We start from the raw sequence: 8,030 nt of genomic DNA on the forward strand, positions 1-8,030 counted from the left end.
TCTTTAACTGTTCAGTAGTGTTAGGAGATGTCCCTTGCTTCTCGGTTCCAGTTTTCCTCAAATTGCTCGAATGTACAGCAGCATGTCTTCTAGCCTTTAATAACCCAAAATGTGGAACACTGCCACGTTCTTGATGTGTTGTAGGCTGCATCGATGAACATGTGTGTAGGCAAAAGTTCCTTGCATGCAAATCATTAAATACCCTTTGAACGGTGATAAAGGGGCTTTACAACAGAAATTTGAACTTGGGTTAAAATATTCCACCTTTTTAAATGTACACCTGTCTTGATCTGAATGGCTATGTTAGCTCCATCTGATGTCTTGCATATCCTTTAGGTGTCTCCTTTTCAAAATTCCCGCTCATAATCCCAAACTGCCTGTCTGTGTTAAAATCATCACCTACAGCAGTTTCGTAGCGCGCTACGAAACTGCTGAGTTTTTAAAAACAGAGTCTTCCTTTCATAGCTAAATGATCACCATTGCTCATGGCTTAAGCACCTTACTCCCTTGATTGTTTTGAAAAGATTTGCTTGCAACTTTTCAAGAAACAGATATTTCTCCTGAGGAAACGATGCAATGACATCAATAACACCATTGACTGTTCCAAATATAACTGTATGAAGCTGGCTGGTACCTCACTGGCTGATTAATGGATGCATTGCCTGTTTGCCCTTTATCAGTTGCAATAGCATTTCCAGAATGCAAAAACAGCAACCATCTTATTCAAGCTTACTCTGTCCAAATCACTAATAATCTCTTCACACTTGATAATGTGACGCATAAAGTTATCAGCGTATAGCTTTAAAGACTTTGATTCAACAATATGAACAATATGTTGGCAAACGTGTTCCAAATAATGATTGCAGAAGCGTATTGAGCCCAACAACAAATAACAATGTCTGTATTACTCGCACCTTGTCATGATCATTTCCTCCCATCGCTGGAACAAGAAAAGTTGGAACCATGACTGTAGTTCCCAACATCAAAATGTAGTGTTGAAAACCCAAAATAATTGTCTCCGACCGAGGGGGTTAGAGTCTATGCAGTATTCCAGGCCTGGTAGTTGTTCCATTGGTGGATGAGTGATGTCCTCGGGCTTGGGTGCGACCATTTCACTTCCCTGATGTTTCCTCGCCTTCTTCAAAGCAAACTAAGGGTAAAACGACCTCAATTCTAAGAAGCCCAACGTTGTCCAAGGGATATAATCAACCAAAAATCCAGAGACCCAAGTCCAAAAGCTTTCAAGTACCAACTTCAGATCCAGGAATGCAATGTATGCCTTATCCAATCTTCAAAAGAAGCCACACCCAGATCAAAAACCGATATGAAGTTTAGAGATCTAGATCAAAAGGCGGCCTAAAAGGACCTAAAGTAGACACACCGAAATCAACAAATGCTGCAAAAATGCAACTTCTTCAGCTTTTTCTTCAACCCAATTGATAGACCGCCCAAGCCGAGAAAAGAGATGCTGAACTACGAAAACCCAGCTTCTGAAAAGCCGACAAAACTGCCTCCAACTTCTGTCTATTAAATGAAAACCCAAAAAAGCCAAACCTTTCTTTGCATTCCGCATGTAAAAATCAGATGATATGCCCGCCCATCAACATCCTCATCAATATAAAAGTCAACATCCGCATTTGATATAATTCTTCCATCATGATCAATTACATGAGTCTTATGCTTGTATGTCATAAGAGTTGTCCTTAAGGTAGACTCATCAACGTCCATAAAATTCGCGAGCTTTTCCATTGAGATGGATGTATACGACTTCAAGAAGCTCCGTAGACCTGACAAAAGCTGTTGTTGTCTTACTTCTGATAAGAACAGCTTCAACTGAAGCCTATATGCATCCTGGTTATAATTTACAAGAGCTTCATCATAGTTTGGTACTGAAGGAGTAATAAATTTAGGACAAGCATATGAAAAAAGTTCGTCATACACAACTTCATCACTTCTCTGCATATTTCTCATGCTTCATCACAAAACCTCGCCCAGTGGCCCTATACTTTGCACCACCATGCAAAATTGTCCTGCCAAAATAATGAGTCTTTGTACCCAGAGAAAATGTGAAAAAGACAGAGGCAAGTTGCAGCTGCATGACAACAAAATCACTTAATGCGGACCGGAAGCCTCGTTCCAAGCCAACCTCCATAACCATTGGCAAGGCCATTAGTAGACCTATCTGAACCAGAGACTATGATGCAAGAACTGCCTCAAGAGGAAAAAAAAATTTCTCATATCTTCTTGGTTAACCAGTGACCTTTCTAATCCACTCAGTACCAAATACAGCCGTCCATAAAGAAAGATAGACGAAGTGTATAGGCTGACAACTGTTGATGGATATGACAGTTGTGAAATAATGGCTATGGATTCGAACAAATCCCCAATTTCGTAGCGCAGCCAGTGCAAAATATGAATTATGCGCTACGAAATCACTTAAAGCATGTTGCGCTGCGAAACTGCTGAAAAGGATTTATGTGCTTTACCATCAAACCAAATGTAAGACATTTGGCATTGAAATTTTGTCAGTGATAACAAACGCTTTGCAACATAACACACAACATAGAGGTCTAGGTTAGAGACGTGTTTCGGCATCGTAAAGCCTGGTGACTGTCGATCTCGTTGATGGTGGGTGATTCCTCCTGAGGGACAATAGCACCAGTACGGATTGTGCTCCCACGTATCGTTGCGTATATATTGGGAGACCCCAATAGGCATAAAACCTTTATCCTTAGGATGCCCTGTCGGCCGCCCTACTAATCGCAATGCACTGAACACAGCATTCAGGAAGATTGACCGCCCGTACCTTAAAAAGTATTCTGCGATTTTGCGAAAATTTTGGCACACCCTCTACCTAGAACTCCAGAGCAGTTCCTTTTGGCCTTTTTTAGACTCTATAACGGAAAAAGTCCGTCCGAGCATTTGTCACTTCGGGCTCGTTAAAACATCGAAGGAGACTAGAGTCATCTTTAGCTTTTTCTCGACTCTTTAAAATTGAAAAAGCAAGTTATGTCTAAAGCGTCGTTAAAATTTATTTTAAACGGAACAATCACCCCTTTTTCCTGCGTTGATCTTCGAAGTTAGTCTCTTTTCATCGTAAGTTCTTGTAGAATCGCTAGAAAATATTTTGGATAGACTAGATATGTCTGAACAACCGTCGACATCCAGGACTGTGTCATCCGACAAAGCAGCGGCAGAGCCTCCTGCTGCTACCCCAATGATGTTCGATGGTATACCATCTGTCCCGGCAAGTTATCAACAACAAGCCGGAGTCCCATCAGGGACTGCTTCGACGACATGGTTAGTTCCTATTTCTTCATCCTGATTATCATCTGGTATTTCTTATGTTGAAACTCAACAAATTGATCCAATGTGTCTTCAAAGGCCAATCTGCCCTTTAAGTACTGGATTGCCACCATATGGAGGGCAGTATGCCTTTTCATTGTTCCCTCCTGGAGAACAACCATATGGGAGTTTACAACAAAGTTCAGGTCAAATTGGAATTACATCCAGCGGTTGGGTACCAATACTGCCTCAGCAACCAAGGGTTGCATATTCAATGCAACCAGTCCACCCTGTGTCGAATATTCCCACTATACCTAGTATGGTGATTGCGTCGCAAGTACAAGCGCTACCTGTTGTATGTCAACCCCAAGTTTCTCAGGTTGCAATACAACAACCTCTTGTCTCGACAACTCAATCACAACCTCAGGTTAGTGCCTCCTTATCTGGAGCGACTCGGGCTCAAACAAGTACTATGACTCCTCATCTTGGTCAATCATCCAGTATTGGACAACAGCAAATGGTCCAACAACCAGGGCTGGTTCAATCTCAACAACCGCAATTCCAGCAATCATATCAAGGACCTGAGCAACAAGTCTTTGTAAGTAATGGGCAATTGCATTTCCAAAGCGGTTATCGACAACCATACTATAATGGTTATGCCCATCAACCTTGTCAAAGTTGCCAACATCAAATACATTATGCTGGTATGCAAATACCCACTGCTCAGGCGATTCCATCTTATCCTGGGTATGCTTCGCCTAACCTGAATCAACAGTTTCCCTTTGTAGCAACTCTAGAATTACCAGATCTAAACCGGCTGACGAATGATCCAATTGCTTATGCCCCTTGGTGGCCAGCGATTCCGCATAAACTTCCATCAGATATTCCTAAGTTTAATGGAAATCCGGGTGAAGATCCGTCGAATCATGTGATGACATTTCATCTGTGGTGTTCATCAAACACCCTGAATGATGATTCGATAAGACTTCGCCTTTTTCAGAGGACGTTAATGGGTCCAGCGGCAAAATGGTATATTGAATTGCCTAGAGCTTCGTTCGACAATTTCAGTACCTTAGCCACGACTTTCTTAACCCATTTTCAATTACCGATAAGGTATGAAACGGGAACGGAACTCCTAACCAACTTCAAACAGACAACGGCCACTCACATATCTGATCATATACATGAGTGGCGACGTCGTCATAGGATGGTAAAAACATACGTTCCCGATCAGCTATTAGCTGAATGGTTTATCAAATCCTTACTTCCTACAATCACGGAAGATGTGGCAAAGGGGGGAGTCGTAACAGAAGAGCAAGTCATCGCTCGTGCGCAATATCTGGACTTGGTCTATACTCAGTCTGGCATGCTCTACGACAAAATACCTGACGCCCCTAGACCAGAATTCTCAATTCCTCCTCCTCCTAAATCAAACAATGACTCTCATGCCATCGATGGCGTGATTGGCACGACAGACACGAAATCGACAAAGGCTACATCTAAAAAGGCCCATAAGATTTCCAATCAAAATGCAAATGAGGAACTTCTTGCCTCGGAAGTAAATGCCGTGTCGACCGACAAGGGCAAACAACTGAAGCAACCAGGGGGCAAGAAGAAAAATAAAGGGAGAAAAAGGAAACCCCCTGCGGGGTGTCATATATGCGATGAGGATCATTGGACGAGAGATTGTCCACATATAGCTGAAGTTAAGAAACTCTTTAAGAGTTCGAAAACCTCAGCTGTGTTGACTGATCCGTTTCCAAGCCCGGGAACCGAACTGGTTGCTAATCAAAATGCTTCCCGATCCCAAATGCTTATGTTGTCTGTATCAAAGCAGCAAAATGATGCTTTGACGAGGAATAAATATTACAGGAATCCAAAGCTGTCGAACAACAAGGCTAATGAACAACCTAGTAGTTCGACAACAACTTTGACCGAAGTTGTGCCACCCATCGTTCCTGAGCCAATGATAAAGTTGCAAAAGGGAGCAGTACACAAATCGACATTTAATCCTTGTGCGAAAATAGCACAGATAAAGGACCTGGCCCAATCGCCGTCCGCTATGTCGACACTTGAGGTACCGCAAAATTGCTTCTCCCAAGAGCAAGCTTTATTATCAGCAATAGGTGGGATTGACCCAATGGATTCCAATATTGTGGCCTTTGATCATAAAGGATATGACCCTCAGTTACCAGCTCAACTAGCTTTCCTTATTCAAGTGAAAGCCCTAACCAAAACTGTTCATCGAACAATTATTGATGAGGGGGCATCTACATGCATTATGTCGATGAGTTGCTGGAAAAATTTAGGATCTCCAACCTTGTCGCGATCTTCGACGACATTAAAAGCATTCGACGGAAGGACATATACCCCATATGGTATCCTAAATAACTTGAAATTTGAACTAGGAGGGAAAACAGTAGAAATTGATGTTGAAGTAATCGACGGAAACCTTGATTACAACACCCTATTGGGAAGACCCTGGATATATGCCATGGCCGCAGTTGTGTCGACCTACTTCAGGAAGATTTCATTTCCCTTCCAAGGAGGAATTACAATTTTCGACCAACAAACATTTCTCCCCAACAGTTCACAAGTTACGGGAAGCATTCCAATGATCCATGGAAGGAATCATTCGCTCCAAAATATCGGAGTAGGTCTCCTAAAAGACCCTACCTTAATGGGTACTTTTGCCCTACCGCCTCCAAGTAATCTGGCGGAAGTGGCCACAGTGGAATATGAAACCTTCTATATATAATGGATTTGGACTCCGAGGATGGTTCTTATCTCGTGTCAACCTCGTTAAAAAATGAAACAAGGAGTCATGAGGATAGTTCTTTTACTGTGTCAACCTCATTAAAAAATGAAACAAATCCCCTTTTCAAATCTCAAAGGTAAACCTTCATTCCAACCACCGAGTTGAATGCAATGAAGCTTGGGGGGCATGCACCTCGATTTGCGTTATTATGCTGGGGGCATGCAAACTTATCATCGAGCAGTTTTAGCACACAGTTCATGCTCGTTAAAAAATAAACACAAGATTCGAGCAGTTTTAGCACACAGTTCATGCTCGTTAAAAAATAAACGCAAGATCCAAGCAGTTTTAGCACATAGTTCACGCTCGTTAAAAAATAAACATAAGATCGAGCAAATGTTTCCACCCACGTTTAAGCTCGTTAAAAAATGAACTATCCCGGTAAATAACCACTGTGAATGTAATATCATCAGCCATTAAAGCCTTGGTCGTGTTTGCCTGTCACCTCCACTTTTCCATTGGCCGATCGTTCACCTCCATATGTTTGTTTACCCATTTTGAGGAACAGCTGCGAAGAGTGATTTCACCTAGCCATCCTTGTGACACTGCCGTGATTGGAAAATTCCAACCTGCACCTGAAATTAGCTGCTAACCCTGTTTATCACTCGTACCTCAAAAGACGAGTCTTCTTTAAGCTCTTTTCATCTGACTCGTAAAATATGAAAAGATTGCCAAGTTTTGGCCTTCCAGCTCATTAAAGCGACCGGAAGACCTATCCCTCCTCTAGATTTTAATCTTTTTGGACCTGAGGGATTATTGCACAAAAAGATCGAGCGCTTGTTTTATTCGGCTCGTTAAAACTATCGAAAACTCATCCCTTCTGTATTGTTTTATACTTTTTCGGACTTAAGGGATTAGATGACAAAAAAGGACTTTTGGAGTTAACTTTATGTACCTTTTCAGACTCTCTAAAAATGAAAAGGACCGAGTTATCCTTGTCGTTAGACTCGTTAAAATCACTAAATAGCGACAAACTTGTCTTTAGACGAGAACGAGTTTCACTATCGCTAGGCTCGTTAAAACATAGCGATGGGCTTGCCCGAAGGGCAGGTTATAGAACAAGCATATGTTATCCTCCTCAAGCTTGACAAAGATAAAGAGGTACTGGTCAGCAATGACTGGGGAAAAATTGGGAGAAACTAAAGAAAACTTTGATGGTAGCAAGTCGCTCTTGAACATGACACTTTTCCTCCGTACCATAATCGGGTTGGGTTGTTTCATTCACCGGTCACATCCATGGTCTCGCCATACCATCCATATTTGGGGTAATGCTACCGATCCATCGCATCAGTGTCGCCATATGTTCAAGAGAAGTCGTTCAGAAAAGTTAACCGTGTCCCATCCACTGCCGTACATTACCTTTCATCCTTTCATGACCGCCACCCTGAATCATATGTCACAGATCGTTTTCACCTCCATTAAAATCATTAGCTCCGTTCCGTGTCACTGATGTGGGATTCATTAAGGCCCTCCTTTGACAGATCGCTTCTTGTCGACATCAGCTCATTATCCAAGAATTTGATCTAGGAACAACCCCTCCAATACTTTGAAGCTTGCATGCCTCAATGGCAAGTTTCTCACTTCCGGCGACAAGTATACATCAATGACCTTCGACCGAAAGATTTTGCATGGTGTTCGACGCTGTCACACGGAATCTGTCAAGGGTGCGGACACGACTGACCTTCCTAGAAGTCTAAGACGTTCTAATGACAAACAAGACAAAATGGAGTGATCTTTCTCTAAATACACCTTTTACAACATGAAAACTACAAGTGTTTAGGCTTACCTTATTCCAAAACGCTGTTGTTGAAGTCCGTTCTTGACGATCCGGATGAGCTCCTCCTTCAAGTCAATTCCTTCAACCACAAACAATCAAACAATTACCAAGCACTTGCATTTCATATAATAAAACATATATTCAACATGCAGA

At 42.0% G+C, this 8,030-nt stretch overlaps 1 pseudogene; it reads right to left on the reverse strand.

Moving 5' to 3' along the window:
• Positions 1 to 1,527: 1,527 nt before the first annotated feature.
• LOC149192174 (uncharacterized) lies at positions 1,528 to 1,962 on the reverse strand (annotated as a pseudogene).
• Between the last annotated feature and the right edge of the window lie 6,068 nt (positions 1,963 to 8,030).

Source organism: Pinus tabuliformis, chromosome 2_2, assembly GCF_031772625.1.
Source record: "Pinus tabuliformis cultivar Carrire ecotype Pingquan chromosome 2_2, CPIR1, whole genome shotgun sequence".
NCBI classification, from domain to species: domain Eukaryota; kingdom Viridiplantae; phylum Streptophyta; class Pinopsida; order Pinales; family Pinaceae; genus Pinus; species Pinus tabuliformis.